The sequence below is a fragment of the Podarcis gaigeae genome, assembly GCF_964106915.1.
Source record: "Podarcis gaigeae genome assembly, chromosome: 8".
In the NCBI taxonomy this organism is placed as follows: domain Eukaryota; kingdom Metazoa; phylum Chordata; class Lepidosauria; order Squamata; family Lacertidae; genus Podarcis; species Podarcis gaigeae.
Genome location: NC_139684.1, coordinates 49,464,504 through 49,473,200, shown reverse-complemented (window position 1 = coordinate 49,473,200; position 8,697 = coordinate 49,464,504). Strand labels below are relative to the sequence as shown.

Genomic DNA, 8,697 nt, shown 5'->3' with positions numbered 1-8,697 from the left:
AACAGCTTCGACTGGCCGGCTAAACCAGGTGAGGGTAGCCGATGAGTCTCAAATCCTCTCTTAATTAGGGACTTCCCCTGCAGGCGAAGACAGGCACTAGTGGATTGGATGAGACCAAGGGTAGGTTCAATGGTCAAGAAGGCAATTTCTGCCCATGCTGTGAATTGAGGGGCAGAAGGGGCTCATCAACTAGGGAAGATAATCCATCTAGGAGAAGCAAAACTCTTATTCTAAAGCTCTGCTGCCTAGCAGGATATCTTTGGGAGAAGAAAAGGATAAGGACTAAACCCTACACAAATCCAGAGTGGTGTCCCTACGGCGGTTCAGTGGCGCCTTTCACACCTCCTTCCGACAACTTCTGGTGCCAGACATATTGCTTTCCTTTCCTTTGGACCACATCACTTAAGCCAAGAGGGGATCTTGTCATCTGGGTGGCCCAAGACGCTGCCCAGGCTTGTCCCCCGGGGAGGTCACTTCGGTGCTGCGAACACAGTGGTTCCACACCTGGAGGCACACTTCATTGTCTCTCAAGACAGATGGATGCCAACAGCAACAAATGTCTCTGTCTCTGTGTTGTTACTACCTGTGCAATATCCCATTTGGTTACACAGACACAAGTGTGTGGGCCAAGCAACCATCTCCCCTTCCCATCACAGGAAATCTGTACAGAGGACCCAGGTGCATGCAGCTGGTGAAGGATGCACACCTGCATCCATGTTGCAATGCTCTCCCAGAGCTATTGAACTGCAGAGAAGCACTTTTTGATGTTCACAGGGATGTGTGTCTCCATCTGGGGCTACCAGTCTTTCCACTCAGCTAGTTACGCATGATGAAAACTTAGCCAGGGCTATTACTGTTGCCCAGAAGGTGGGATTTAGCTACTGTGATAGATCTGGCTCCGTTCCTGTATCATTAAGCAAGCACGCGCGCACGCGCGCACGCGCGCACACACACACTGCACAGTATTTCATAATAAATATGTGTCTCTTTTATTAGCATAACTGGCTCTTTGATTTGTTTCAGGTTTTATGATGTTTAGACAAACGGATTTGGACAGTTAAAATTCCACTTAGGCTTGATGCATTGTATCTGCCTGACACACAATAACATTGATTTATAAGATGCAATGAATCTCTAATTAGATTTTGGCAGGATAGTCGCAGTCAGAAAAGTTCCTCTAAGTGCTCCATTGGAAGGTGTAATGAAGGCCATCTTTTAATTAACCAGTTCCCCTCCAAAGGACTATAAACATAACACCCTTTTGCCTCTGCCCTTTGACCTGTGTCACATCAGCCTTCTCAAACACACTCTTCCAGTGTGTGATTTATAGGGTATATTTAAAGAGTGATCATTACTACAACATGTGGTGGATACCAGATCTCAGCAACACATCAGCAACCCCCCTTTTTTTGGTTAGTAAACGAATGAAGCAAAGCTTCAGGTTGAAAAATGAGTTTATGATTACACAACAGTCTTAAGTGTTCTGTAAATTTCAACTTTTATGACCGCCTATTGTAAAAGCAGAATAAAAGGGACCATTAAATAAATAGGAAGAACTTATTTTCAATCAAGTTTAAGTGAAAGACTTGGAGAGAGATTCAACCCAGAGGTATGGCTTCACTTTTGTAATAAATGGGTACAACTTCACTTTATGTTCTTGGGAGATCATTGGAACTGGGTACTTCAGAGTCAGGCCCTTTTTCATTTCTGTAGACCTGGGGTGGCTAGATGGCAGATTGTTATGCTTGATACTGAGCAATCCTTGACTTGACTAAGCACTGAACCCCCTAATGTTTCTAGCGTTAAGGTACGCACTCTGGCAATGGTTTTTCATTGTGCGGTTAAAACATACCTAATTGTGAAGGCATTCCTGAGCAATGATTTTTAGTACTACCTCTATAGGCAATTCTTGATATTTGTGGCATTTTGGGGTTTGGTTTTTTTAAAGTATTTTATTCTTATTTTCATTTATGAATCAATTCCTAGAGGACAGCCAGGATCATTCAGTTTGTAACTTAAAGGTCAGTTCTGTTATTGATAAGGTCCACTATCCAAAAGGAGGATGGTTGGGAATGTTGCTTAGCAATCAGGCAGAGTGGCATTATCTCTGCTGAGGTAGCATATGGTCTGATTGGCTGAGTAGTTCTGAGGGAAATTTTTCCTGTGTATGTTTGGTTGACTGTATCCCTGCTATGTTGAAAGCCTGTCCTAAGAAAGACAAAACCGATTTCCTCCTTTCTCAGATTATATACTGTTTTTTGTTCAGTTTGCTGAGTAGAATGTTATCAAGACTTTTCTCTCTGCACTCTGCATTCTTTAAGTAACTCTGCTAACATGAAGCATCTCAAAGCCATTTCATATTTTTCACTGTTCTATTGTATTGATTTTGTGCTGTAAACCAACTTACTGTGTTTTTAAATGAAAAACGGTATACAGTGGTAGCTCAGATTACAGATGCTTGAGGTTACAGACTCCGCTAACCCAGAAATAGTACCTTGGGTTAAGAACTTTGCTTCAGGATGAGAACAGAAATCACGTGGCGGCAGCAGAAGGCCCCATTAACTAAAGTGGTACCTCAGGTTAAGAACAGTTTCAAGTTTAGAACGGACCTCCGGAACGAATTAAGTTCTTAACCCGAGGTACCACTGTATATAAATGTTTTAAAAAATAAATAAATAACATTTTGATTGTCAACATTGGCTCTAGTCAGGGATAGGCTTGAAAGATTTGTTCCTACGAACTCTTACTCAGCTTCAGTGTCCAGGACATCTGTCTGTGAAATAATTATCATGTCATTGTTATGTGAGCTATTTGCATCTTAGAGGCTTGTTGTTGACTCAACTGTCTGCACAGGCTGATAGTTTGAGATGATTAACTGATGTCATGGATGGTGTGTTTTGTCCCTGCTAAGGGAATAGCGAGTGGGACTGACATTTAAATGGCTTTTCTTTAAACATTACAGCAGTGAGAGCAGTAAACTGAAAGCAGATGCAAATTCTAGTCCAGAAAAGTCTTTAGAAGCAAAAAATATTTTTTTCTGCACTTCAAAAAACAAAACAAAAATCAAGACACAATATTGACCACTCCCCAGGAAAAGCTGAGGAAAAACTACAGAGATAAAGAGTCATAGCTTTGAGCTTCAAGATTGAATAGGAATGCCTATAAATCTCTCTCGGTTGTTGCCTGGATGCTTGGTTCCAATTTATGCTTCTTTTACAGATGTAATCACAGGATTCTAGAGTTGGGAGGGACCCCAAGGGTCATCTGGTTCAACCTCCTGCAAGGCAGGAACCACAGCTAAGGAATTCCTGACATTTAGCTATCCAATCCCGGTTTAAAAACCTCCAGTGAAGGAGAGTTCACCACAGGGCGGGGCACATCAGTATATTTCCAGTCAGTGTAATCTTCATATGTGTTCACCCACGACTCAGGTCCATCCCATTTCAGCAGTAACCTGCCATTTCAAAAACAAAACAAAACACCACCACCACCACCTGCATGAAGATTTGCTGTTCCCTTTCTCAAAATATGTGTTTCTAACAATGCTCATTTAAAAATAGATTTCCATAGGACTTACTCCTGTGGTGACTTACATAGGATTGCAGTCTTAGGGTCTTTACCATCCTTGAATGATGTAACAAATCTTAATGATTATTTCATCCTCACAGCAACAGAGGCAATGCTAATTATGCCCATTTATGGGTGTAAATCCACCCAAACACCAAGAGTTAATGTTGCTGGCTTATGCATTAACCAAAACTCAGCTCACACCCTGAGCAAACTTTGGCTGCAAGGTTTTCTTCAAATAGGCAAGAAGCGAACTTAGTGCCAAGACAATCTTAAACATGACACATCTGTTGATTTTGGGTCATGGTGGGGTGGCAGCTCCTTCTACAGCCAATGGTGTAATGGAATTGTTAGTTGCTTAGGAATGCCTGCTGACCTCATTTGATGGCCTCTTCTCCCCTGACTGCCCATATTCCATTCTTTTCTTGCATCCCATTCACTTCTTCCATTGGGTGAATTCCCGTCCCTGTCTTTACTGGTGGGTTAAGCTACAGTCAAGAGGAAGGGTCAAAGGACATGCATTACCCATGCTTTGAGTAACACCCCCCTTGATTATTGCAATGAGTGTACATGAGTTACTTTATGACACTTCATTTGGTTAAGAATATGGCAGACAAATTACTAGCTGAGACTTGATTAAATGTGCATTGGGGGGGCAGGAGGGGAGAGCAGTGGGTTGTATTCATCTAAGTCTTACACAGAGCAGACCTGTTGAAATTAAGAGGCCATCTGCCTGTGGTGGAAAAGGTAAGAAGCAAAAAGTAGATGGAACAACAAATGCAAGTTTTCCCTTGTATGTGGCAGGTTAGGTTCTACACACTAACATCTCTCTCTCTCTCTCTCTCTCTCTCTCTCTCTCTCTCTCTCTCTCTTATCCAGGCAAGCAAGAGGCACTCTCAAAGGACACATTTCAGCTAGGGATCCTCTCAGGATACAGAGGAGTTCCAGTAAGGGGTGTGCTCTGAAGAGAGCTCAAAGGGCCAGATAGAGAGGCCACATTCAGCACTGGGGTTGAGATTCACCATTCCCGATTTTAAGTGTAGCATTGGTAGGTGGGAGAGGGTAGCTGAACCCTTCCCCTGCAATCCTTTCCCAAACAGCTTCTTTGCCACTTGGTCACTTATAATTATGACCACCAAGAGAAGAATGGCAAATAGTTTAAGGTTGTGAGGAGGAGTTCACAGCCACAGGTGTGGGGAAAGTTGCGTCTCCCCCCTTTCTATCAATGCTCTGATTTAAAGCCTTTTCCCTCCACTTTTGCACTTTTTGCAATGATGTAAGTCTAACACACTGATCTACTGCCATCATATCAAATTTCTGTGCTATGGAATGCTTGAAAACTTACTTTGGAATCAACATGTACAGGACTAGTCTTCACACCCTGCCTCCCTATTGTACAACTAGAAGGTACCAAATTCACTTAACAGTTATGAGTCTTATTGGAGACTTGCAAAAGGCCCATCAAGTTTGATGGGAAGGAGAGGAGAGAAAAGTAACTATCTTCCAGCCTTCTTGTATGTATGGATGTGTGTATGTATATATGTGTGTGTGTGTGTGTGTGTGTGTGTGTAAGTTCACCTAATACCATCCTTTTAATGCCAAGTGAAAAACTAGGCCTTCTCAATAATTCATGGAACACAGGAATCTGTTATATACAGAATCAGACCACTGGTCCATTTAGCTCAGTATTGTCTACACCAGGGGTAGTCAACCTTTTTACACCTACCGCCCACTAATGCATCTTTCTTGATGGTAAAATTTCCTTACCGCCCACCAGTGCTTGATGGAAGGAGGATTTAGCTTGTGCTGTAGAACCCCCTACCGCCCACCTAGAATCTTGAAACACCTACTAGTGGGCGATAGGGACCAGGTTGACAACCCCTGGTCCACACCAGGTGTCGGCAAGGTTTACCTCGCCTGGGCTAGTTCACTCCTGTGGAGATTGCTCCGTGGGCTGCACAGACGCAGTTCCCACTCCGCGCAGTGCTGGTTTAGAGCTGTGCGTGGGGATTCGCCAAGCAGGTGGCTTGGTTCGGAGGTGGCTTGTGGGCCATTTAAACGACCCCTGTGGGCCGCTTGTGGCCCATGGGCTGCAGGTTGCCGACTCCTGGCCTATACTGACTAACAGGGTTATACGTAGGAGCCTTTTCCAGCCCTATCCAGATAGGGAGAAGGCCCTCTGCCTGGTTCCCTGTAACCTCACTTCTCGCAGTGAGGGAACCACCAGAAGGCCCTTGGTGCTGGACCTCAGTGTCTGGGTAGAACAATGGGGTAGGAGACGCTCCTTCACATATACTAGGCCGAGGCTGTTTAGGGCTTTAAAGGTCAGCACCAACACTTTGAATTGTGCTCGGAAACTTGCTGGGAACCAATGAAGATCTTTCAGAACTGGTGTTATGTGGTCCCGGCGGCCACTCCCAGTCACCAGTCTAGCTGCCGCATTCTGGATTAATTGCAGTTTCCGAGTCACCTTCAAAGGTAGCCCCACGTAGGGGGCATTGCAGTAGTCCAAACAGGAGATAACTAGAGCATGCACCACTCTGGCGAGACAGTCCGTGGGCAGGTGGGGTCTCAGCCTGCGTACCAGATGGAGCTGGTAGACAGCTGCCCTGGATACAGAACTGACCTGCACCTCTCTTATAAAAGAGAGATATAAATAAATAACATGGAGTTTGCAGAAATATCAACAAGACCTGCTTATATATTTTTTGATACCCATTGGCTTCAATGTTTGATTGAGCTGTTTTTTTGCTTTTGTTTCATTTTTCGTTTCTCAAGGAAACTTGAGACAACTCACTTGTATCACGTTGGAATGCTGAAATAAATTGAGATGCTAATGTTCTGTCTCAGAATTGCAGCAGTCAATAGAAAAGAGCCACCAGGTACAAACAAAGGAGAGAAGAGCCAAGTTGTCAGCAGTGCGAGAGAACTTTGTACTTCTGGCTATCTTTTAACAGATTCCAGTTGTGTCCACATATGGAATATTCTGCAGGACATTTAAATCAAACTGTTATATGTTCTTGTGTGCCTTGTTTCTCTTTCTTTCCCTGCCTCCTTCCCCCTCCACGTCTTAGAGCTGAACTTGATGCTGGTTTTATTGGTCATGTGTTTTATGTGTTGGGGGGTGGCAATAAAACACTCTCAAATAAAAAGGCAAGTCTTTGGGCATCTAGAGAGCTCGTGGGGCAATTGAAGCCAAATGTTTGGATCCTAGGAAACTCTCCAAGGCTGGCTATTTACAGTGTCAGCTTGCACGTAGAGTACAGAGTTTAACTTTATATCGGGAACTTCGCTTCTTTTTTTTCTTCCTAAGATGTTTGCCATTTCAGCTCTATGCACAATCAGCTGAATCAGTTAGAAATGAAATCCCTCTTGGCTCCATGAGGCTGGACCCTTGCCCAGCAGAGAACCTCAAAACTGGGCTTTACAGGGGGATAATGCGTAGGTAGAAATTCTAATAATCATAGCTTTCTGAATGCACCCTTGCGGAGTTACAGGAGGGGATGGAGAGAGAGAGAGAGAGAGAGAGAGAGAGAGAGAGAGAGAGAGAGACTAATGCTTTCTCAGCTATTGTGATCTAAAAGTGTGTGTGTGTGTGTGTGTGTGTGTGTGTGTATGTGCATGAGTGTGTGTGTGTGTTTCATGCTGGATCAAAATCAAAATGGCAAAAAGTCCAGTTGTTGAGGGAGGAGTGGGGTTGTTTAGTTTCTTTACAGTGGTACCTCGGGTTACATATGCTTCAGGTTACATATGCTTCAGGTTACAGACTCCGCTAACCCAGAAATAGTACCTCGGGTTAAGAACTTTGCTTCAGGATGAGAACAGAAATCGTGCCCCGGCAGTGCGGTGGCAGCAGGAGGCCCATTAGCTAAAGTGGTGCTTCAGGTTAAGAACAGTTTCAGGTTAAAAACGGACCTCCGGAACGAATTAAGTACTTAACCCGAGGTACCACTGTATTTAAAAATTTAGTTACTTTGTTTAAAACATTTAGATACCACCATTACCCTAAAGATACTCAGGGTGGGTAACAGTAAGATAAAATAAAATACATATGTATAACACAACAAAAACAGAAGATTACACCCATATACCCGAGTCTTTCAGCTGAGTGTCAGTGATTCCTCAATGCCAAGTTCCTATAGTTTGTGGGTATGTTTTAACCAAGCAAGGAAGGTGCCAGTCATATTCGAGGGGAAATTCCAATTCTGAGGTGCCACTGCTGAGAAGGCCCACCCAATGTATGAAACCCAGCCGAAGGACATCCAGGGGGTCTTCCCTGCAGATTGCAACTCCTGGACAGCAACATACAGGGAGAGGCGTGCTTTTAAGTATTTAGGCCCTAACTGAAGCAGCTCACTGGGTAGGATGGAACCAGGGTTGTCAGGCCAGGTATACCCCATTTTCTAAGATGGAGTGAAAGCAACAACAGCAAATGCCAATCATATTTGCTGGATTGATTTCCCTTCCTGACATGGGTTGACTAAGAAGACACTTCATATTTCCATTTCCATTCCTATCATAATTCTCCAACATCCTTATCTGTGATTCAGAACAAATTGCAACCCCTTAGATTAGTCAGTGCAGTTCAACACAGTTCTTGACTCTTTACATCTATGAAAGTGAGGCGGGTATGCTGCCCATTCAAATTTCAAAACAAGCAAATAGCATTTCAGCCTTGCAACGCATGACACGACAGGATTGTTGTTTTTAAAAAGCATGTGTGATACCAGTGTTGACACATATATAAGGAAATGTGCACATAAAACTTGCAGGATTCATCATGTGTAAAAATATGTATTTTGAGGGCGTTGATGACGAACCTCACAAGACAATGGGATGTAATGATGGGTAAAGAAGTGTGAAAAGGGAGTGCTCTCTCCCTCCCAGTAACCACACATAGGATAGGGATGTTCAACAGAGATTAGAGGGTCAATCATCTTCTTTGGCTACAAAGATAGGAATCCCTTCTTTTTTTGCGTTGCCACAAAGTCTGAAGCTTTCAGCATGCTTTGAGAGCGCCGAGTTGTATTAAACGGTAGACTGAGAGAGGGAAGGAGAAGAAAAAGCCCTCTGAAGAATTGGTGCTTAATTACAACTTAATTAGCATAATTATGCATGCTAATAGCATCT

General features: G+C 43.5%; 1 long non-coding RNA gene across 1 annotated transcript; it reads left to right on the top strand.

The window, feature by feature from the left end:
• The first annotated feature begins 926 nt into the window (after positions 1 to 926).
• Positions 927 to 3,030, top strand: LOC310850128. The gene is made up of 2 exons (XR_014567233.1): positions 927 to 2,194; positions 2,569 to 3,030. It is a non-coding gene; the product is annotated as an uncharacterized lncRNA (long non-coding RNA).
• Positions 3,031 to 8,697: the final 5,667 nt, after the last annotated feature.